The 24,129-nt window shown below is 43.8% G+C and overlaps 1 long non-coding RNA gene across 1 annotated transcript in view; it reads right to left on the reverse strand.

The window, feature by feature from the left end:
- Positions 1 to 4,513: 4,513 nt before the first annotated feature.
- LOC144819058 (uncharacterized) overlaps positions 4,514 to 24,129 on the reverse strand; it is a 73,670-nt gene continuing 54,054 nt past the window's right edge. Inside the window, exon 2 of the long non-coding RNA XR_013607210.1 lies at positions 4,514 to 8,384. This is a non-coding gene — a long non-coding RNA (uncharacterized LOC144819058). The remainder of the gene's footprint in view (positions 8,385 to 24,129) is intronic.

A 24,129-nucleotide genomic window follows, 5' to 3' on the forward strand; every position in this document is an offset into this window, starting at 1 on the left:
CTGTGCCTGGTGATGTTGTGTTCCTTGATGAGGGAGATGATGACCTGGGTGTCATCGGCGTATGATACTATTTTGAGTCTGTGTTTTCTGACGATGGTTGCAATGGGGTCCATGTAGATGTTGAAGAGTGTGAGGCTAAGGCAGGATCCTTGGGGTACTCTGCATCCGATCTCTGTGGGTTCAGAGAGGAAAGACAGGAGTCTAATTCTTTGTGTTCTGCCTGAGAGAAAAGATCAAATTCAGTCTAAGGCAGTTTCCTGGATACTGGCATATTGGAGTCTGGTGGCTAGTGTGCAGTGGGAGACAATGTTGAAGGCTGCTGAGATGTCTAGTAGTATGAGGGCTGCCATGTGGCCTTGATCGAGGAGGGTGCAGATGTCATCAGTGACGCCTATGAAGGTGGTCTTGGTGCTGTGGTTGTTGCGGAATCCGGATTGAGAGGAGTCAAGGATGTTGTTGGTTTCTATGAAGTGCATTAGCTGGGTGTTGACGACTTTCTCAATGACTTTGGTGGCGAAGGGGAGAAGAGAGATGGGCCTGTAGTTCTTGAGGTCGGACGGGTTTGCAGAGGACTTCTTGAGGAGGGGTTTGACATCTGCGTATTTCCGGTCATCAGGGAATGTGGCTATTTCAAGGGGGGAGTTGATTGTCTGTCGTATGTCGTAGTTCTGGTGCGATGGCGGCCGTGTGGAAGATGTGCAGAAGGCAGGAGTCAGTGGGTGCTCCAGAGTAGATGCCTTTCATAGTCCTTGAGGTGTCTTCCCTGGTGACAGGGGTCCAGGCGGGGGAGTTCTGGAGGGGGCCAGAGTGTTTGTGCAGTTGGCGATCCATTGCTGGAGGGTGTTTGCTGCTGTGTTGTCATCTGTCGTGGTAGTGGGAGGAGTGCAGCTGAAGGCGGGGTGAGGTGTTCTTTGGTGATTTTGCTTCAGTTTCTGTGTGGGAGGCATGGCGTGCATGCGTGTGCGGTGGGTTTCGAGAAGGAGAAATGGACGCAGTGGTGGTCCGACCCGAGAGGTTGTGTGGTGTGACTGAAGCAAATGTTCTTTCCTCTGGCGAAGATGAGATTGGGAGTGTGTCCTGCGGTGTGGGTGGAGGTGGAGATGAGTTGCTTCAGTCCAACATTGGCGAGATTCTCTAGGAGGGCAGAGGTGTTGGGGTCGCTTAGCTTGTCTAGGTGGAAGTTCTGGTCTCTGAGCAGTATGTAGTCTGTGGAGGTGAGGGCGTGAGGAGCGATGTAGTCTGCGATGGCATTGCTGAACGGGGACTGGGTCCGGGTGGTCTGTAGGCGAGCGTCCCACAGAGTGTAGTTATGTGGTTGGGCTGGATCTGGAAGTGGATGTGTGGGGGTGAGGCATCATCCGAGTTGGAGGTTGTCAGTTGGAGGGAGCTTTTGTGAATGATGGTGAGGCCTCCTCTGGGGCTGTTCGGGTGATCTTTCATCAGGATTTTGCATTTGTCGGGGATGGCAGTTGCGATATAGGGAGTGGAGCTGAAATTGGTCCAGGTCTCTGCGAGGAAGGCGACAGCGAGTGAGTGAGTGTTGAGGAGGTCCAAAACTTCTACTGCGTGTCTGTGCAGGGTGTGCATGTTGAGGAGGATGCAGCTCAGTGCTTTGCGTACGCTGGCGTAAGGTGGGTTGGAGGTGGTTGTCTAGGTTCGGAGGTGGGTGAAGGTGTGGCGGCAGTGTCTACAGGAGAACGGGCCTTGGGAGTTGCATGGCATGGAGAGCTGGCAGTTGTTGTTGCATCAGGGGTTGAGTGCGTGGAGAGAGCTGAAGTCGTAGCAGCAGGGGGTCCGGGGACCAGGGTCTCTGGCGCTAGTCGCAGTCGGGTCGCGGATGGGCACAGACAGGCTTGCCTTTGGCGCACCTTTAGGGGAGGGAAAGCAACAGCAACTGGGAGGCAGGAGAGGGAACACACTGGGGGCAGGGGCTGCGGGGGCAGCAGCATCGGTAAGAAGCCAGAAAAGGAAAACAGAGGCAAAGAGAGAAAATAGGCAAAAAGGTAAAGACAGAAAAACGAAAAAAGCAGGAAAAAGACAAAATAAACAGCAACAGAAAAAGACAGAAAAAGGCTGACAGAGCGGACCAGCAGACGAGCAGGCTCTTCCACTGGACCACCAGGGATGAGACGCAGGCAGTAGCCTGCGGGTGGAGGAGGGTCTTGGACACCTACCTGGGTCACCAGAAGGGGCTGGGGAGAATGCTTTAAGGACAGAGCTGCATGAGGGGAGAGCAGATTTCCTGACCAGGAGGTCAAAGGTCTTGCTCAACTTGTCGCGCAGCGGCCACCTTTAAACTTATTTTATAAATATAAATGCATACATTTAAAATACTAAAGAAACAGTATACCTAAATGACTGTCCTTCATAACACACAATCACAAACTGTTACGACAACAAATTACTGTTTTTTATATTATGATTTACAACTTTTAAATAAAACACTACCTACTCATTCCTCCAATATACCCCACATACCGAAAGAATTGAAGCATTATAAAACTATAAAACACAACCAAACATTAACATTTTACATCGATGAACAAGTATCAATAATTTATATACACTTTAAAAATAACAATACCCCCCCCACACCGGAGTAAAGAACCATTTCCATAAAAATACATTAAATATTAGTTCACAAAAACATGCATACAAACATTTGTGTAATTAAAAGTATTTGAACATATAGGTCAAAAACGAAAAATAAAAACAATTCCTAATTTATGCATTTATTATCAATCTTAATATATTGCTTTAACACTTCCTACCAATCCCCCAATAAAAACACACAATCCAATATTAGAATGTATTAAATATTTTACAACTTTGCTAAACATGTGAACAAATAAATAACAATAAAACGTACAATCAATTAACCTTAATATATATTTTATAAAACACCACCCAGCCAAACCCCTAAAAAAACCTACAACACAAAACAATTGAACAATGTAGTAAATAATTAAACATTATATTAATATGTGAAAAAATAAACAACAATTTAAAAATATATCATTTAAAATTGATCAATATATCATTTTAAAGCACTTCCCACCCAATGCCTAATAAACCAACAACACATCAAAATGTATACATTACTGTTATATTATTTCAAAATAATTTTAGAGAAATTTAACAATAATATTTAATATGACAACATAATACAAACGTTTGTATTACAAACTATACCTTAACATTTAATATTATTGTAGAAATGTTAGAAAAACGAAATACTTACCTTTAATATATTCATCCACATTTTTGTAGTTACAAAATTGTGAGTTAATATTTAAGGGAAAACCCCAGCCCCTGTTTGGAGATGAAAAAAGCAACCATATTTGGTGTGCAATCGGCCCTTCACATCGTGGGGACCTTTTGGCATAGCACCTGCTTCATTACTGATTGCTATTCCCCCGAACACATGGGAAGCCCTTCATTTTACTCGTTGAGTGAATATTTGGAATTGTACATCGCACATTTAGGGCATATTTGTAGTTGTGCGTAGACATGCCTTGCAGTGTGCATATGCATTTTAATCCAGGGATAACTGGATATCAAAAGAAATATAGAAACCTTGGATTGCAGAATTAGAATTTAGATAATAGGTTCGGATTATTAGACCTGAAGATTTATAATTTAGATTCTTGTTCAAATCCTATTTTAGATATGATCTTTACCCAAAGGCCACCTAACATTCCAAAGAAAAAGACGCATTGGATTATTATTTGATAAACAGCCACAAATGTAGCATGCACTCAATAGGTTTTGCAACAAACTAACTCAGTGTTACATTCTCTCCTCCCTTCTGTTAGTAATGTAGAGGTGAAAGCTACTAAATGTAGGTCACAACTACATCTGGGAGAGAGCTGCTTGCTACTTGGGGACCTAGGGGGGTAGGAATGATCAGAGGTACTGCAAGCAAGAACTCCAAGCAGTAGCTGCTGCTTTCAGATTTGGGTTGTCCCTTCCCAGCACTATCAGGCATCTCAGACCTTATTCAGATGGGCCCGATTTTGACAATTCTGCAAACACAACCTTACATTTGCAGCCACATTCTGGGTGTACTTGATGGAGCTTCTTGGACGCAAACAGTAGGATTACTCATCAATCCAGAATCCAACAGCGTTGACCCTCCACTACAGTCCTTCGCCAGCCAGCTGCTGACTTTTCCAGATTATGCTCCTCTCATAAGATGAACCATTGGTGCACCAGTCCAAGCAGCAGGAACTTGCAAGGCATGCAGTAATGCCACAAAGGGTATATCTAAGACAGTGGTGCCTCCTATAGAGTTGCCGAATTTAACAGGACTCTCAGGACAGGTAAACATCAGATCCATATGCATAGTACCTTGCACATTTGGAGAGCAGGCTGCAGCATTTGAGAGTCTTCCCACCAATGGCCGCTCAATAGAGAAACAATAGAATGGTTTTCCCTTTGGATTCCTTAATATGGCAGTCATCTTAAGGAAATCAACATGCAGACATTACAATTATAAATGATTATTCAGTCAGTCAGTCAAAAATCTTTATTTCGTCTACTAGGGCCATAAAAGCACATAAGTTAAAAGCAGTACGTTATATACAAAATATAACAGCATCATATAAAATATATATTTTTAGATGGAACTATAATGCATACATTCATGTCAAGGATTGTTGACAAATCCAACTCTTCTAAACGCCCTCAGGCAGGGGTTTTACAATATACATACAATGCATGTCCCTTAAACTAATTGCTTAGTGGAAGGCAATAAAGTGCATATGAACAAACAACAATTTTATTCAAATAATTGAGGGAGGACCTGAGTGATACATTATATAAGAGGCTGACCAAGTTTAAAAATATAAATAACTATTTATTTTTTAAAAGTAATGACTATACCAAGATAAAAGTGATGGAACAAAATTTTTTAAAGTTTTTTAAGACACCTTAAGCAGTAGATGATATACAAAAATTATAAATCAGCAGAACAATGGTTACATTCAATCAATTTAAGAAAGAGGGTACCTATCCTCGAATACCTGGCAAATGGTATTAGATTGTAATTAGCCTATGGAGTCTGCTTTAAGATGGCACTACGGGTACACCACATTGAGTACAAAAAACGCGAGATGGAGAACACAATGGGCATGTCGGTGTCGTACTTAAAAAGCCTAAAGAACTAAGAACAATGTCTAGACCCCATGTTCCTCCACAACTGTAGCAACCAATGAGACCATGACCTCCTGTAAGCAGGGCAGAAGAAAAGAACATGCAATTCAGTTTCATCTATGTGGTTGCACACTGGACAATCCAGATTATGGGTTACCAACCACTTGTTGGTAAAAGATCGGAGTGGGAGCACCCAATGTCTGAATTGGAGGAACAGCTTCTTCGCTAGAAGTGGCTGCATGTAATCTAGCGCCGGTTCTTGCCTGTATTGCAGTTTTACTTCCATAAATCTAAAAGTAAGGCACCCAGGCTTGGTCCCCCTCCATAGCTGGGCCAGTTTATGTTCCCTGTAGGTCTCAAGGAGTGCCTTTCTGGGAGTCGTGAGACAGGTTTCTTCAGCGGAGGTCCAGAAGTTTGCCCTCCCCATGGGCCAGCAGGTGTTCCTTTTATAAGGCAGCCAAGGGAGTTTCTCTGCCCCTTGTAGGCTCATAACATTTCTCAGCTCATCTCTGTATGAGGCTTGTTTGGGAGTACTCCAGAGGCGTCACCAATATAAAAGGGGTCTAGAGGAAACTACATCCGCAATAGAACTAATCCCCAAGTCCATTCTAAGGGGTGTTAGGGGAGAACTAGAGGGGAGGCCCAAGAGTTCCCTTACAAACAAGTTCTCTATAAGTAATGACCACATAGTTCTGCTCCATACAAGGCGGCACCCCTTGCCTGTACCTTGTAGAGTTCAGCCACTGGACCTAACACTTTGTGCGTGCAGCTCTTATACACCTTTGCAATGCCGCCGTGGACTGGGCCAGCTTTAGGCTAGCTTTTTTTATTTGTGCCCCACATTCCATTTTATCAGTTAATGCGATCCCTAGGTACTCAAAAATGGACACCCTCTCAAGGGCTCATCTAAACAGGGGTTTGGGTGATTGCGGGAGTTCTCATTAAAGACCATATACTTGGTTTTTTGAAGATTGATCTCCAAACCCCTGCTTCTGCAAAAAACACTTAATGTGTCAAGAACCCTTTGCATACCCATAGGGGATTTTGAAAGCAAGAGGGTATCCTCCGCAAACATTAGGGCTGTATTTTACAGTTCGCTAGCCTAGGGGCATCAATATCTTTACCAGCCAACAAGGGCTCTATTAATCCATTTATGAAAAGGGGAAAAAGAGTCAGTCCAACACGCAACCTTGGCATACCCCTTTCTCTACAGGGAAGGGACCCGAGAGTTCTCCGTTTTTGCAATACCTTATTTGCGCATAGCTGTCTTGCTGTAGGCATCTCAGTTGGTGGAAGAGATATTCTGGGGCTCCCATATCCAGAAGTGCACCCAACAGTTTATCCCTCAGGACTAGATCAAATGTGGATTTAAGGTCCACAAATGTGAGATAGAGGCCTCTAGGATCACCTTTTCCAATGAAGGAGCTGTAATCTAAAGATTTGATCAGTAGTAGAGGTCTTTGCCCGGAACCCAGCTTGGAGGGATGTAAGCCTATTACACTCTTCTATCCAAGACTGAAGTCGCCCCAGAAGTACTTGTGCAAATATATTTTGACTTACGTCAAGGAGGCTTATGGGGCGATAGTTGGCAGGAGTAAGGAGAGAGCCCTTTTTAAATATTGGAATAATTTCAGCCCCAGCCCAAGTAGAAGGAGTCGCCATACCATGCAGGATGGTATTAAACAGGAACCGCAAGTACGGGGTCCAAACTAAAGGCTCAAAGTGAAGGAGGTTACCATGGATCTTATCCAACCCTGGTGCCTTAGCTGGTAATATCTTGCCCAGTGCTTCTGTAATCTTCTTTAGGGAGAACAGGGGCGTATCTCGATGAGACGGCTCTGGGTAGGGAGGGGACATTTCCACATGCCCGACTTCCTCATTGGTCATAGTGTAAAGGGATTGAAAACGGGCTCTCCAGACTTCCTCCCCCAAATTTGGTGATATGGCCAATTTACCTTCGTGTTAATCAGATTCCAGAATGCCCTCATATCATGATTGTCCAGTGCAATTTTGAGTGTGTCCCATTTTTCACTTTCCCAACTACATTTTGCATTGGCTACAACAGTTTTGGAGGTCACCCTGGCTTCCTTGATTTGTGGCCTGTCGTTTGTTCTAATGGCAACTAGGAGGGATGACTTGGCTGCCTTACAATATTCATTATACCATGGATGCCGTGGTTTACAATTCTGCCTAGCGCTTTTACTGGTATAAAAAAATGATGCCAAAACAGAAAGCAAATCTTGTGATTGTTTGATCTTCCAGTTTGGGAAGTTGGGTTGCCACTAGTCTCCGAGGATTGATATGCAACAGCAAGAAGGGGGGTAATTTGTTGATATAGGGAGGCCAGCTTATCCTGTGATTGTGAGAATTCCCCCCAACGGACTCTCCTCCCTGCATTAGCCAATAATAGACCGGAGTCAGGTTGTGGTGATGTGAGATGGGAGCCCCCGACAAGCAGCGGGGGTACATCAAACAAGAGAGTGTTGGGATCACTCTTGTAGCGAGGAGTGATCTTAAAGTCAAGCACCCTGTGCCATGATCTAATGTAGACCAGGATGTAGTCTATGATCGAAGCCTGCCCTGGTCTATTAAAGGTTGACTTCCCAGGGCTATCGAATGCTGAGCGGCCATTGCATGCCCTCAATGAGAAACTCAGTACAAGCGCATGCATTTTTAGGGCCAGTGGAGTCCAAGCCCATGATTATTACCAATTCAGGTGCCCTCATAACCTTATCTACACTGAGCACATTGTTGGTCAGTCTGCACTACTTTTTGCTAGAACAGGCCCTGCTACCTACTCTGCTCTGACTCCAGCTCTACGTTGCTTAGCCTGGCTTCATCCAGATGGAAACCACATATTACCATGTTTTCTCTTTTGCTGCCTTAGCAAAGCAGCTTTATTGAAGTAAGAAATGAGAAGATTAAGCTTGTTTATGGTATCCCGCTTTAAGGCTTAACCACATTGTCCTTTCTAAATGGCCTTGCACTAACAGCAGCAGCTGCATCTCCCTTTGTTTGTACTTTGGTGCAAAAAAGCAACTCTCCGCACTTCACAGTCAAGAAAACATGGCACTGACTTTACAGCCCTTTGTTGACACAGAGCAGCTATCAGGAATTAGGTAATCCTCATTCTTTACATTAAAGTCATTATTCAGGTATCTGGCTCCTTGTCACCCTCTGCCTTGCCCAGGTGCCATCCTGCCAACATCATGAGATACTTTCTTTGCCATCTATGAAGAAAAACAAATACATAAACAATTAAACCAAACAGTTCACACTCTTAATGCAATAAAAAACTTTATCTTTAAAGTACTGTGTTGCTCATTGCTTATAATGTGCCCTTTTTTCAATATCTACAAATTGGTGTCTGTCACTGCCATTTTGAATAGGTTGCCTAGCAATCATCTTAGACAACGTGCATCTGTAGCTTGTGTCCTACTCCAATCTATCTTCCATTAAATGAAAAGACTCGCTACACATAAAAAAGCATAATTTAAAATCCTGTTTACTTTAAGTGAATTTATGAACATTGGTATACTTACATCTCGGTATTCTTTTCAGAGATTGGCACCCTACTTTATACTGTAAAATGCAGTTTCTCTGAACACAGTTAACACTGATGAAGCATGCACTAGAAGAAATCGGACAAATATGATTTTAGGTCCCACGTGGAGCGTATTTGCACTACTGCAGCAAAAGCACTACCGTATTCCAAGTACCTATCTGCAACCATCGGCTGTTTTATTTTCGTGTTCACAAGTGATGCAGGAAATGAGGAGGATCCAGTCGGATCCAAGATCCAGCAGCTATTACTGAGTCAGATACTGCATCCAGGCTGGCCCCAGTAAGCTATGCTGAATTTGCCAATACCAGGACACACGGTTGCCCAAAATGTTGTCTGCTTTCTGTTCACAAGTGATAACAAAAAAAACTATTCTTTGGAGGCAGGTTTTTGAGAATTTGTCAGAACACATACCATCAGACGCCACAATACATCATATAAGTGTGTGAATCAATATACAGGGAATTCAACATAAAACAAAGAGAGTTATGCATGGACATCATTTAGGGGTCACCAGGGCTTGCTAAGACCCTTGCCCTGTCTCTTGTGACCCCTGGCACTGCCTTTGCGACCCCTCGCCTCAGGTGGCAATATCTGTGCCAAGAGTGTCATCGCATTCCTTATTTTCAGAGCGTTTTTCATTATACCAATAGTGCACGCCATGCACATTTCTCTGTCACAGAATAGCGAGCAAAATTGAGTTATTACATATTTAAGTACAGTGATCAGTAAAAGTCTATAAATCCTATGCCTGACGGGTTGTCAGAAATCATCCATGACAGCAAATCCATGAAAGAATGCCTACCTCCCATATGTATCAACTCACTATTTGTCTTTTTTCAGATAATTCTATACTCGACAAACCTGCTTCCCTGAGAAGATCCTCCAATTTTGAGTTCAGTATAACTTCTACCAATTACACCAGCATGCTGTGTGATCCTGCCCATCAATTAGCAGATTACATTCCACCCTTGGTGCACCAGGCTAATGTAGCTAAAGCAGGTAGAAGAAACTGAAATTATGTTTTGAACAGAAATACAGGAGATGAGAAGTGATCGATACACCGATTTACTCACTCCGCTATATATATATATATATATGGAGAGAGAGAGAGATAAAGACACACACACACATATATATATATATATTTTTTTTCTTTCTTTCTTTTTTCACAAAAAACAAATGTTACAGGGACTTTATAGTTAGGCTTAGATTTCACTCGTGCAAAAAAATTGAAACTCCACAGTTATAGTTACCTGAGCTAAGTATAACTCAATCATGACATGGTCAGTGACATCACTGATGACATCATTGATGATATCATTGATGACATCATTGATGACATCTGAAATGGCATCACCCACACACCCACTCACACCCGCATACAACCTCTCATACAACCACTCACACATCCATTCACAAATACATGCAACCACTCACTCATACAACCACTCACACAACCACTCACTCACCCATACAACCACTCACACATTCATTCACTCATCCACAAAGCTACTTACATACCCATTCACACATCAGTGCCATCACTAACATGCCACTCACTCATCAATAAAGCCACTCACAAAAATACTTAGGGGCCCATTAGGATGGCGGGCGGATGGCACTCTTGTGGTGCGGCGGTCCCGCCCTGGCGATTAGGATGCCACCGCCACCATGGCGGTGGCATCCTCCATTCCCAGCATTGTGGCGGGCGGTGCTCACAGCACCGCCCACCACACTTTTAAAAACAATTTATTTCCTAACTCTAACGTCCCCACAACGTTTATTTTTTCAGTGAATTTCAACTTTTTTCACCCTTGAGAGTGTGTGTGTGAGTGGCTGTATAGGTAGGTGTTTGGGTGTGTGAGCCTCTGAGTGGGGGTGTGTCTCTCTGAGTGGATCTGTGAGTGGATGCATGAGTTTGAGTGGGTCTGTGAATGGGAACATGAGTGTCTGAGTGGGTCTATGAGTGGGTGTGTGAGTCTCTGAATGAGTCTATTAGTGGGTGCATGAGTGTCTTACTGGGTCTATGAGTGAGTGTCCATTTCTGAGTGAGTTTGCGAGTGGGTGCATGAGTGTCTCAGTGGGTCTGTGACAGGGTGCATATTTGTCTGAGGCTGTGCATGAATGTCTGAGTTGGTCTGTGAGTGAGTGCATGAGTCTCAATGTAAATCTGTAAGTGGGTGCATGAGTATCTCAGTGAATCTTTGAGTGAGTGAATGAGTCGCTCTGTGGGTCTGTGAGAGGGTGCATGACTGTCTGAGTGGGTCTATTAGTGGGTACATCAGTGTCTGTGTGGGTCTGTGTGTGGATGCATAAGTGTATTAGTGCATCTGTGCGTGGGTGTATGAGTCAAATGACTGCGTTAGTGACTGGGAGTATTACTCTCACGGTGTGTCTGTGAGTGAGTGCATCATTGTCGGACTGGACCTGTGAATGTTTTATTTATTATTTATTTTTGCTGATATGCGCGATGTTACATGGGTAGGCTGCACTGGCGGTCATGGTGAATTTGCGAATATCAATGTGGGACATATTTTACACATGGGCAGTTCCTGAAAGATGCTTATTTGCCTCCCAGAGGGTCAGGACGCATCCAACCTGACCCCTTTATACCAAGTTCTGTCATTTGATTTGAGCCCCAGGAAAATTGTTGTAAGTTGTAAAATTGTATATTTCCACATTTATTTAACTGATAAACCTGCACACTTCAATGCCTGACATGCTTTAGAAAATTAAGCAGCCATATATAACATTAACAATACAACCTCGGGTAAATATTAGCATTATACTACAAATGTATGATGACATAAGCCATAAAGTAAAGAAATCTCATTCTGTTTTTTATTTCACTATTCTGTCTATCTGCTTAGCTAGTATTTTGCAACTAATGAAAGACAGCATGGAATGTCAAGCAAAAGACGCTCATTTAAAAAATAAATAATAATAAAGGCTGCAAACACATAGTTTTCTGCCTTTATTATGTGTAAAAATCAGTAAAGATAGAAAACGTGGAGCCTGAAATATAATGCAGAAGGAATATCGGTCATGTTTACGACAGAGTACCTGTCTGTCAAAATCTAAATCATGCCCAAATTTCCCTTCACTCTCCTCCTATTCCCAGCATCAGGAAGCCCTGCAGGGCATTATTTCCGATTATTAATCAAGGCTGACATGGCTGATGCTGAATGAGCCGAGTACTCGCACTCTCCTGCTCTTTGAATTTCTGCTATGGGATATTGACATCGAGTATGCTGTGGCTGCCGAGCAGTGTTCTGTAGACCTGAAGCAACAAGAATTGGTCCCTTTTTTGCATGTGTAACTTCTTCACCAGTTTTGCGAAATGCAGAGGTTGTGAAGTTTTTAAAAAATGCACTGAGCTTCACAGCATCGCATACTTGTAATTAAACCACCGAGGGCCTGATTCCTTACGTTTTTTATTTGTATAAGTATGATTTAGGCGGTATACAACCTTTACCACGCATTTTTTACCACGCAATACCATTACAACGCTGGCATTACAACGCAAACCATTACAACGCATTGCGCTGGGGGGCGCTCTAGGATAGGGAATAAGTTTAATTTTCTATCCAACACCTTCCCTAGTGTCCACGGGGACTGGAGTTGGAAAAGAAAATTATACTTACCACTATCCAGCACCTCTAAGCGCTATGCGTTGTAAAGATATGCGTGGTAAAAACCGCGTTGTAAAGGTATGCGTGGTAAAAGTATGCGTTGTAACGTCATACATCCGATTTAGGCCAAACACGTGGTTTAACCTTAAAACAACTAGAAGATTAATGTCAATCCCTCTGCCTGACATCCCTATGGCTGAAGCCCTGAACTTGTTTGTGATGGATGCAAATGGAGTACAAAATAAAATCGAATAGTGCTGGTCTGCAGGCAGAGTTTCTAGTAAAATATTTTTTGAAGGCATCCTATGAGCTCATGTAAGAGTTATCTCTTGATCCATGTGAAAACTATCTTGACCTCGGGCATTCGGATGGGAAGACCTCCAAAATTCAGACCATATTGAACACAGATTTCTGTTTGAGTGCCAGATCTAAATATGGTGGCAAATATGCTTGCTTTATATTGAACCATGATGTGAGAGTTCAATATAAAGCTTAAATACACTTCACCGAGAAGAATCATTAGAAGACACTTCCAAGCAGGACTACACAAAGTGGAAGGTAGGCAACCAAAGTAAGGCAATTGAGAGATAGAGAAAGAATATAAAGAATGGTTGCAAAAATAGAAGTAAAGAGATATGAATCGACTTCAGGAAACATGTGGCTATTAATAGAATAAAAAAGACACATTGGAAGGAAAGGAGAAGTACGGATATCTCTCAGTATGCCCCCTTCTTTAGCAAAACACGACCGTCTTATGGTGGCTTTCCAGTGGCTTTAGGCACGGAATCGGTATTGCGCTCAAAGAAGTCTTGGATTTCCTGTCCAATTTCAGTTTTAAAGACAGCATCTAATAGAGCTGTGGGCTTTAGTCGCAATTTAATGTAGGGTGCCTCGCATCCCAGGATGGACAGTACCATTTTTACTGGGGAGTGGTCGGAATATGTTCTTGCTAGGTGTTCTGTTGAGTCTACCCAGTGCCTCATGCCCTGTGAGATTATCCAATAATAGTAATGTGGGCCTTCTTTAGCTAAGGAATATAAGTGCCTCCAGACATCCATTAAATAATTATCTGTAATAATCCCGGTTAATTGCCCTTGTGCTATGGTGCGGCATTGGATGGGACCTATCTAATGCTAGTGATACCAGTATATTAAAATCCCCCCTTTCCCCCCCAAAGGACGAACGTCAACCCTACTGAAATAATTTTACCCCATAGAGTAGGAAAGAATTGGATCATCTATATTGGGGGCATAACAGTTGGCAATGGTAACCTCTTGGGACCATTATCTGCCCCACAATATGCAGTAACAGCCTTGGTGATCGAGAAGGGTGCCTCCCTTTATGAATGTTATGATCTTTTTATTAAGTATTTCTACACCTCTGGCATATGTGGAATAGGATGAGAAACAGCGGTAGGATGCCCATCGGGGGCAAAGTTAGGGTGCTGTTGGGGTGGGTCTCCTGTATTACAGCAACCTGAACATGGTGTCTGCCTAAAGACCCCAGAATGTGTGATCTTTTGCATGGGTTATTTGAACCACGGACGTTCCAGGATAGGCAATGAAGTTTAACCTGCGCCTGGGGGTCCGTCATCATCTAGTAACCTGCAGTTCCTGGGCATGCTTTTTTTTTTTTTACATTAACGACATTCTACACTGCGAACTGGCCACAATCTGGTCTCTTGAACAAGTACATAATACTATGCTTGGCTTCCCTCCCCACCCCACTCCCACACCGACATCCCCAACTTGTCGGGCATCCATTCCCACCCCATCCTGAACTTAAAATCGAAATGCAACATTTTACTTGTCATCCTAGTAAACATTTCTACATCGTAGTTCTTGCACAGAGAGAAATCTTCAAGGGGGTTCACCCGTGGGGGTAAAGCTAGGGGGCCCACATCTTCCCACACCTCCTTGTAGCCCCCGTGACTAGGGACTTGAACCTGAGTGAGTAAGTGAAAGGGGGAGGGGTGGGTGTCCGGTCCGAGCATTATGCTTCATCATCTGGAAACCATGGGAGACGTATTTTAATATAGGAAATCAACATTCTGTAAGCCGTTCACTATAGTAAACTTGACAGTACCTCCTAGAATGCTTCAGTTTGCTACCTTCACCCCCTGATGAGCCCATGAGAGGGATGGTGCCCCTCACCGGTGGGTGCAGTAGGGTTGATGTTTTTAAGCATGGCTTAGTAGTTTATAGTTACCAGCTTGTTAGTTATTCAACAGTCAATCCAGGTTTGACAAGGGTGAGGTGGACCGGAATCTGGATCCACTGGGATTCGCCTTGGACGCTGACCGCTGATTCCTTTCCAGGAAGTCTTCGACTTTTTGAGGATTTTGAGAAAAGCACTGTGTCCCCTGATGAGTGACGTGGAGTCACACCGGATACAACATGGCATAATCCATGTGAGCGTTTTGGAGCTTTTTCTTCATTGGGATAAACTTCCTTATGGCTTCTTGCACATTCAGTGTGAAATCTGGAAAAAAAGAGAGGGTGGTGCTTTCAAATTCAATTGTCATTTTTTCATGTGCCAGGTGCAGGACTGTATCCATATCCCAGTAGTTAAGGAATCTTATGATAATGGGTCGTGGTGGTGCTCCGGGTGAGGGTTGTGCCCCTAGTGATCCGCGTGCACGCTCAATTACCAGATGTTGAGAGAAAGCCTCCACTCCAAATAGATCGGAAAGCAACTTTTTGATGAAATCTTCCATGTGGCCTGTGTTTGTTATTTCCGCCAATCCCAGTAAGCGCACATTGTTCCGGCGTGATCGCACCTTTAAGTCCTCATTTTGCATGAAGCTTGAACAGACCAATGAAGGAAGAGGGTTGAGTGAGACAGGGACTGTGTATGTATCTAAAGATAGATATATAGATCGTTTTTTTCTCTCTCTTTATCTATAACATTTGTATTCCTGTACACTTGAAAAGGGAGAAAGTGAACATTAGCCCCCAGTACTGTGGTAAATAAATAAATAATACCCTATTTTTGAATGAATAAATGAATAACAGATAGCTCAATAAATAAGAGTCAAGATTCGAGGTAGTAGGAGTTTGCAGGTTTATTACAGCATAAAGGACAGGGACAGGACCACCTGCACAGGAATAGGATGGCAGGGCCCGACAGCGCTGCCGGGGTCAGGATCGGGACAAGGGGAATGATGATTTTTTTAATAACAGTGCATGAGCATATATACATAACGCAAACACATAGCATTACATTGCAATAGGCGTAGCAGTGGGTGGAGCAATAGGCGTGACGCGTAGCAGTCGCGAAAGATAAGGGTGAAAAGAGGTGTAACAGGGCGTATACATAGACATGTGATGCAAACGTAACAGAATATGTCATGAATGGGGCGGAAACCATGGAGGGGGCTACCTGAGGAGCCGGGACCTCTAACCTGATGGTGCGCGCAAACTGGCAATGACGTGTTACTAGGAGAAGCTGGGGGCTATGAACTCTGTGCTAGGAGCAGAGACTGAAGTCTGGAGAGTCAGGGCGACATGTACCTAAACAGTATCTAGTATCTGATGTTTAGAGAACATGTTGATATAAACTAGAAGTCAGGAGGGGAAAGGCTAACTTGATTCTAAGACTGGACCATGCATTATTCTACATGTAGTGCGTGATGAAGAATATTAAATGACCATTAAATGCAGTATTTCTCCACGGTGGAGACGTGAAGGCTAGACAATGACGGAAACTATCGATGCGATTCAGTAGCTTTAGGAATGCAGAGAAGGAGGACTGAACTGATAACTGGAATCATAACATATTCTTGGCAGACTCAGAGGCAGAGCCAGGGTGAGCCGGGCACTGCGAGGCAGGAAGTAAGTGAAGGGTCGAGGATACAGGTGGGGGCTGTATCGCTCCTCAGCGAGGCTTCATGAGACAGGAGCTGAATCTGGTGTCCGGGCCCTTTTGAGGCCTAGAAACGGGGACTTTATAATGGAATAACGTGCACACTGAGAAACGTGGCAACGTAACTTTACATAGGCCTGATATTCGTAGTATTCACGAGAACTGGAAACCGGCATACTAGAGGTGGACACAACTGTAATTGCGTCATTAATCGAACATAGGGAATGCATATGCATATTTAATCATGCACACATAACATATGATGGATGACACGTAGGGACACAGAACATGGCAAAATTTACTTTTCCACATTCCCTCCTTGTCACTACGTTTCCATCAGGAAACATCAATATTCATGATACCATCTATCATTTCATACAGTATCATTTGCTCGTCTCGAATTATCCTGGAACGGGATTTAGAACGGGGCTTGGGACTAGGAATACAAGAGGTAGCACAGATGCCGCAAATCGCAGGGCCACATTGTATACAGAGGCAGCAGCTGAATATGATCGCTACTGCAATACCTAGAAAGGACAAGACTTTCCATCCCCAGGCAGAAATTATATTCCAGAACCAACCGGACCATGTCCAGGTGCCTGGATCTTGGTGTAACAGATGGGCAATTTTATGGAGTCTGGTTATAGCTGAATAAACAGACGGCGCGTTATTTGGAATGAAAATGCAGCAACTAGATCCGATGACTCTACAGGCCCCGCCCCTATCGGCCAGTATGACGTCAAGGACGAGACGATTCTGTAAAACGACAAATCTCATAGCAGATTGCTCTTCAGTTAAGTTACCTAGAGCAGAGGCAGTCTCATTTACTACAGCTTCGAGGGTTCTGGTTAACCTACGGATTAGCTTACTATTCTGGATAGGTCCTATAAAGAAAAAGAAACCTCTGTTGAAATCTGTATACTGTTCTAGAGCAGTTTCAGTATAATCGACAATGGGGGACTCCCTTCTATGTCTAATGTGTACTAGATGTGTGTTTCTATGATAATCAGGTGGGGCTAGAAAAACTGGTGGCAGTAGGAAGGCAATGTAACAGGTTCCCTCCCAATCGAGGGGCAGACGAACATATGCAGTTTGACCACAAATAAAATAAGAATGACGTGAAGCTTTGAAAATAGATTTCCCACTGTCACTATACTTGACAATAGTAGTACAATCACTATGTCCTACATGTACGGAACCATTATTTCGGACACATAATTCGCCTTTAACTGGTAGTACTGAAATAGCAGGTAAGTCTGGAGTAGTATCAGACTGAACATTCAGGACCATGAAATTCGAAGAATAGTTACCTAAATTATACACTTCATTTTCTAGATCTAACCCGGTTCTGTGGGGGAGACCTTGCTTGTCTGGAAAACATGTACTGTTAAGAAAAGACATATCTGTTGAGGATGACGTTAACGTGGACCATGCTCCACACGAACCATTATGTGAAAAAGGATAAGGAAAAAGTGGCAGAACTCCCTTCGGTATCTGGAAAGGGGGGAGTCGACCACACACCCAACAATTAGTGGCATTGCTGGTCTGGTGTGAGTAATGTAACATGCGGATGAAAGAATTATTTTTCATAGCGAGGCGGTAAGAGAGTTCATGAGGAGGCAGATCACTAAACGTGTGCTCTACTGTAGCATTAGCAGACTTATTTACATGAAGAACTGGGAAACACAGGTAAAATGCATAACTGGTGCAGGAAATCATAATGCTGAGAAACAATATGAAACATAGAAAAACGATACATCGAATTGAGTTTTGACTAACTCTCTCACTATGGGGGTCTATTTTATACATGTCAGAAACAGTCTAACCGTTTCACCTAGGGGAGGACTTAGACAATCAAACTGGCTGACTTATTTTACTAGACCGGAGTTTCAACTTATACTCCTGTTGGGGAGTTTTCTCTAACAGGGGAGGGTTTGTAGCAATGTCTTTTGCGGGACAGTCCTTGAGAACAATATTTTGGCAATCCTTCAAATCCTGGGAAATGTTCTTTGAGACGGGTTTCAGTCCATAAAACTTTTTTATATGTGAAAGGTGCACCCAGCCTTTGCGACCCTCCAACTTCACGGCTGTACGGGTGGCGAGGAGGACCTGTCGGGGCTCTTTCCAGCGTGGCTCCAGCGGACTTGAGCGGTCAAAATTGCGGACAAGGACCATGGATCCTGGAACGATTTCATGCGGTGCCACCTCGGTATTGTCTGGAAATGCGGCGGCAACCTGTGAACGACAAGAGTGTAGGGCAGACATCAAGGAAGCTAGGTAATCTGTCAGCATATTACTTGAAACATCGGTAATACTTCGGGGTCTAGGAGTACCCCACATGTTAGGGGGGCGGCCGAAAACGACCTCATACGGGGACAGACCTGATCTGGAATGTGCGACCATGCGCATATAAAATAAAGCGACTGGCAGAGCTACTAGCCAGTCCACACCTTTCTCTTTACACACTTTTGCAATACGGATTTTCAGAGTCTGGTTATGTCTCTCTACGAGACCGGCTGCTTCAGGATGGCGTACACAATGAAACTTCCACTGGTACCCCAACAAAAGGGAAACATGCTTCATCAACTCAGATGAGAATGGCTGGCCGTTGTCAGAATATACGACTCTAGGGAGTCCATAACGGGGGAAGAACTCACGAACCAACTGCTTGGCAGTGGTCGCGGCTGTGTAATCTGGGACTGGATATGCTTCTGTCCACCTGGACAAAGCGCATACAACTACAAGGACATATTTGAAACCTCGACATCGCTCCATCTGAATATAATCCATCTGGAGGACTTCAAAAGGGTGGTCAGGGGGCTGGAATCCACCTTGTTCCACCGGGACACTTTTACCTGGATTAAACTGACAACATATCATACAGGTACGGACTTTCTGTTTGGCTGCAGCTCGTAAATGCTTGTTGAACCAGATGTTCTGGATACTGTCTAACATAGCTTTTTCTCCTAAATGTGCTGGACTATGTGCGGTATTAATAATGACTTGAACCATAGAGTCGGGGAGAAACCATGTGGCTCTACCCTTCGTTAACCATCCTTGATCTGTCTGGACCCCTCCTTGTTCGGACCATTTCTTGATTTCTTCGGGAGTAGCATGTAACTGGATATCTATGACATCTTGTGTAGGGTCTTTAACTGTCATACATGTAATCGGATCTGGAGTGTGTGTCTGTGTCGGATTAACTGGAATGTCTGGAGTCTGTGCTGTAAGCTTGGCTGTGCGATCTGCTAGATCGTTACCCTGGGAAATAATGTCAGTAACTTTCGTATGTGCTTTGCACTTCATGATAGCAATAGATGTCGGTAAATGTATGGCTTTTAACAGAGCTTGAATAAGGAGACCATGCTGAATCTTGGTTCCATGAGAAGTCATGAAACCTCTCTCCTGCCAGAGCACTCCGAAGTCGTGTACAACTCCAAATGCGTAGCGTGAATCTGTGTAAACATTAACTTTCAAGTTCTTGGCGTGTATGCAGGCTTGTGTCAGAGCAACTAGCTCTGCTGCTTGAGCGGACAGGGTGTCAATACGGTGTGTTTCAATAACTTCAGTGTCAGTAGTCACTGCATACGCGGCGACTAGTTCTCCTGTACTTGTTCTCATACATGAACCATCCACATAAAGTGTCAGGTCGGGGTCTGGTAACGGAATATCTGTCAGATCTTGTCTTGGCTTGGTCATAATGTTAACTACTTCCACAGAGTCATGTGTGGCAGAATTCGGAGTAACTGATGGTAATAGTGTAGCAGGGTTCAGGATGTTGCAGCGTCTGATTTCTATGTGTGGCTGGAACAGTGTCAATTCATAACCTGTTAAACGTGCAATTGTCAAGTGCTGAGTTTGTGTTCGGTTTAAAAGAACTTCCACGGAATGTGGAACTTGTACTGTCAAGATATGTCCTAAGACTATGGAATCACTTTGTCTGATAGCTAGTGCTGTGGCTGCAACTGACTTGAGGCACGCAGGCAGAGCCTGGGCTACAGGATCTAATGTGCTCGAAAAATAAGCACAGGGCTTGTATTGTCCTGCTTGATCTTGTGTGAGAACAGATAATGCTGTACCTTCGCGTTCAGTGACGAAAAGTGTAAAAGGCTTACTGTAGTTTGGTGTAGCTAGAACTGGAGCTTGACATAGGGCTTTCTTTAACTCATTGAAACTGAGTGTATGTTCAGATGTCCAAGGGAGGACAGTCGATACGGCTGCCTCCTGTGTTGTTAACTGTATCAGTGGTTTAGCTAGAAATGCATACTGAGGAATCCATTGTCTGCAGTAAGAAGTAAGGCCAATAAAAGCACGTACCTCCTTCTGGGTTTTGGGCTGAGGAAGACTCGCTATTAACTGGATACGGTCTGGTGTCAACTGCCTACCCCTCTTGGACAGTAAGTGTCCTAAGTAGACCACTTGCTGGACACAGAATTGAAGCTTAGAAGGGGACACCTTGTGCCCCATCTCGGCTAGGAAATACAAGACTGTAAGGGATGCTCGCTCGCAAGCACGTTCAGAACGGGCTGTGATCAGGAGATCATCGACATACTGGAGCAGGGCAGTGTCAGTTGGCATGTGAATGTTGTCTAGTTGTCTTTTAAGTGCTTGACTGTAAATGCTAGGGCTTTCTGTGAAACCTTGAGGAGCGCGTGTGAACATATAGCTCCTTCCATTTAAACAAAAACCGAAAAGAAACTGGCTGTCTGGATGAATAGGGACACTGAAAAACGCGTTCTTGAGGTCGATTACAGTAAAGAACGTGGCTTCGGAATCAATGGCTGTCAATAGGGAAGAGATATCTGGAACGACTGGGTACTGAGGAATAATACACTTATTAAGTTCTCGTAGGTCAATCACTAATCGATATACTGGGGGTGCATTTGGATCAGTACGTTTCATGACTGGAATGATCGGGGAATTGCATACGTTGGAGTCAGTTTCTACAACCACTCCTTGAGCCATGAGCTCGTCAATAATTTTGGATAAGGCTGCTACAGCCTCAGGTGGCAATCTGTACTGTCTGATTCGTGGTAAAACTACACCTGGCTTGATAGTCACACGATGGGGTGTGATTTGCATATAACCAACATCAGTTGGACCTTGCGCCCATAGATGCTGCGGGACATTAGACAATCTGGGATCAAAATCTCGTAATTCATAGTGACCCTTGAAGTCACGTAGGAACAATCGTATTCCCTCTGGGGAACAGCATATAACTGCACCTAACTCTTTCAGTGTTTTAATGCCTAATAGGTTTTCTGGACATGACTTAGTAAGTAACAGATCAGTAGTGCGGGACAATGGACCTACTTCTAGAGTAACTGGCTTTGATATTTCATTTACAATGGGTTTTCCTGAAAATCCAAGGGAAACATTTCTTGAGCCTGAGAGCGGAGCCCCTGGAACTTCGGCGTGACTAATTGTGGTCCTACTTGCCCCTGTATCAATCAAAAACTTTCTGTCTTTCCCTAATACTTGACTGTGAACATAGGGACCTTCTTGATCTACAGGTATCTCAATGAGAGGCAAGCCTACCTCCCTCTCTAGGCTGTTTCATGAATACTGCTGGTACTCTGGATACTCAGACTGTGCATACTGGTACATCTGCTGTGTAACGTGCTGTGTTGCAGCGATAGGCTGCGGTGCGGTAACTGTCTGTGGTGCATTCTGTGGCTGAGGAGTCTGTGAAACTTGTTCTTGTCTAGGCGGACGTGGTCTTTCTTTAGTCTTACCAGTAGCTATGTTGTGTTTCAGAACTGCACACTCGTTTATAAAATGACCTGGCTGTTTACAATAATTGCAGTTCCCATAACGGGAGCTGCAGGATGACTGGCTTGATTTGGACCCCTCTTCTGACTGTCTTGAGGAACAGATTGTGCAACTAGTACTTTCATTTTTGTGTCTTTCATACGTTTTCTCTCGTGTTCTTGTTCTTCCCTGATCCTATTCTGGTGGTATTGGAGCATCTGCAACATCTGGGACGGGGTATTAGCTTGCCAGGTACTTTCGACTTTCAAAACTCGATTTTTAATTTGTGGACTGGAATTCTCGACTAATTTAGTAACAAAAAGGTGAGGGTATGACTCACTACTTGTCTTGAGGCCACTGTTGATGCTAAAACATTTCTCAAATCTGGAATAAAAATCACTAATATCTTCGTCTTGTTTCTGTTTACAGGCTGAGATTGCATCCCAGTCTTCTTTTCTAGTTGTCAATAATCTGGGTAAAACTTGTATTAATAATTCTGGTAATTCTTTACATTTTGCTCCAAGACCGGTACCTGGTACTCGTGCCTTGTCTTCAGCTTCTAGAATTGCCCAATCGATCTTTTTCTCTCCCACCTCCCATTCTTTTTCCTTGAGCTTTTCATACACCCCTGCGGGCAGCAGAACCTTTAACATTTTAATTATATCTGGATACGTGTATTCTCCCATACGGAGCATGTCTTTTAATTCTCTATGGAACCCTGCTGGATCTTTATCATGACAGGGAATTAATTTCTTCATCTCTAGGAGTTCCATCTTTGTAATCGGAGTGTAAACAAACACTCGTTCTAGTTCGCCACGCGTTCCTCTAACTGGGTGGACTTCTCGTAACGGATTCTGTCTCTCTATGTAAAATGGTTTACTTTCTGGGGGTGAGACATGAACAAAATGCGGATTCAAAAACGTTCTATATTTGTGACGCTGTTCTAGAATGACACTAATTAAGTCGGTACCTAAACCTTTCCATCTATACTGGAGTAATTCGTTCAGGATATCATGTAACGGACCTGGATCAGAGTGCTGACCCTCATACAATGTAATGAGGTGCTGAATCATATACATACCCGCCAGTCGTTGCTCGGCTGGGGGCATTTTCAGAAACATTTGTGCCACTATTTCGTCTGGAAAAGTGGTCGAATCAGTAATCCATCGGACTGCTGATCGGACTAGTTCTTGTTCATGCATGGTACTTAACTCACTGTAACCGATTCGTGATTTCAGAATGTGATCGGTAGCTTGAAACACTTGTTCTAGAGAACCTTGTTCTGGTGCTGGATGATGAAAAATAGACTTGTGTTCTAGGCGTAAATGGCGATCTGGAAATCTAGATTTTCCTACATACGCTATTCTGTCGGGATTCTCGTCGTCTAACTCTTCAGGATCAGAGTTACTTTCTTTCTCGCTTACTTGTGCTGCTTTACGCTGTTCGTGTAACTTTATTATTTCTTTACGGATTTTCTTGTACATACTCTCCATAGCACCGACGGTCTTGTGCTTACCCTCGGCTATATTATCACTCCACCTTGTCAGGGTTTTCATTTCAGCCGGATCTTTAGACGGGTAATCTTGTTCTCTTATTAGACAATTGATCAGAAACTTTAATATCATGAGCTGGGTCTCAGCTTTCCTTTGAGACATGGCCTCGCCAATGCTTTCTGGATCATCCCCTGTACGGATGAAACGATATATTCTGTCTAGATCTTCTTTCATATTCGGTAAGGTGACTAGATACTCGGTCACCTTTCTTACGCGGAATGAATATAGAACCATATTATCCTCGCCTAAGACTGGATCATAGCCGCATTCGGCAAGGGATTTTCTTATTTCTGCTACAGTCTGATGTCTGGGCGTACGCTGTGACGCTTGCATATGTAATTCGGCTGTCGTTAAACGCTTGTGTGGCGGCGGGGTTTGAGGAGTACCTCCCCCTGCGGCCCCTAAACTAGAGTCGTCTACTGAGGCTCTTCGTCCTGGCAGAGTGGGAAATGGAAATGTAGGCTGGACTTGTATGGCGGGCTGGACCGGGGGTACCGTAACAGGTACTCCGGTGTCTGGAGGAGCGGGAAGTGCCTGATTTACAGGGACTGGCGGAGCGCGAACAGGATTTGCATATTCTGGGACTGTGTCGTCCAAATAGGACGAAATA

Source organism: Lissotriton helveticus, chromosome 2_1 (assembly GCF_964261635.1).
Source record: "Lissotriton helveticus chromosome 2_1, aLisHel1.1, whole genome shotgun sequence".
In the NCBI taxonomy this organism is placed as follows: Eukaryota; Metazoa; Chordata; class Amphibia; order Caudata; family Salamandridae; genus Lissotriton; species Lissotriton helveticus.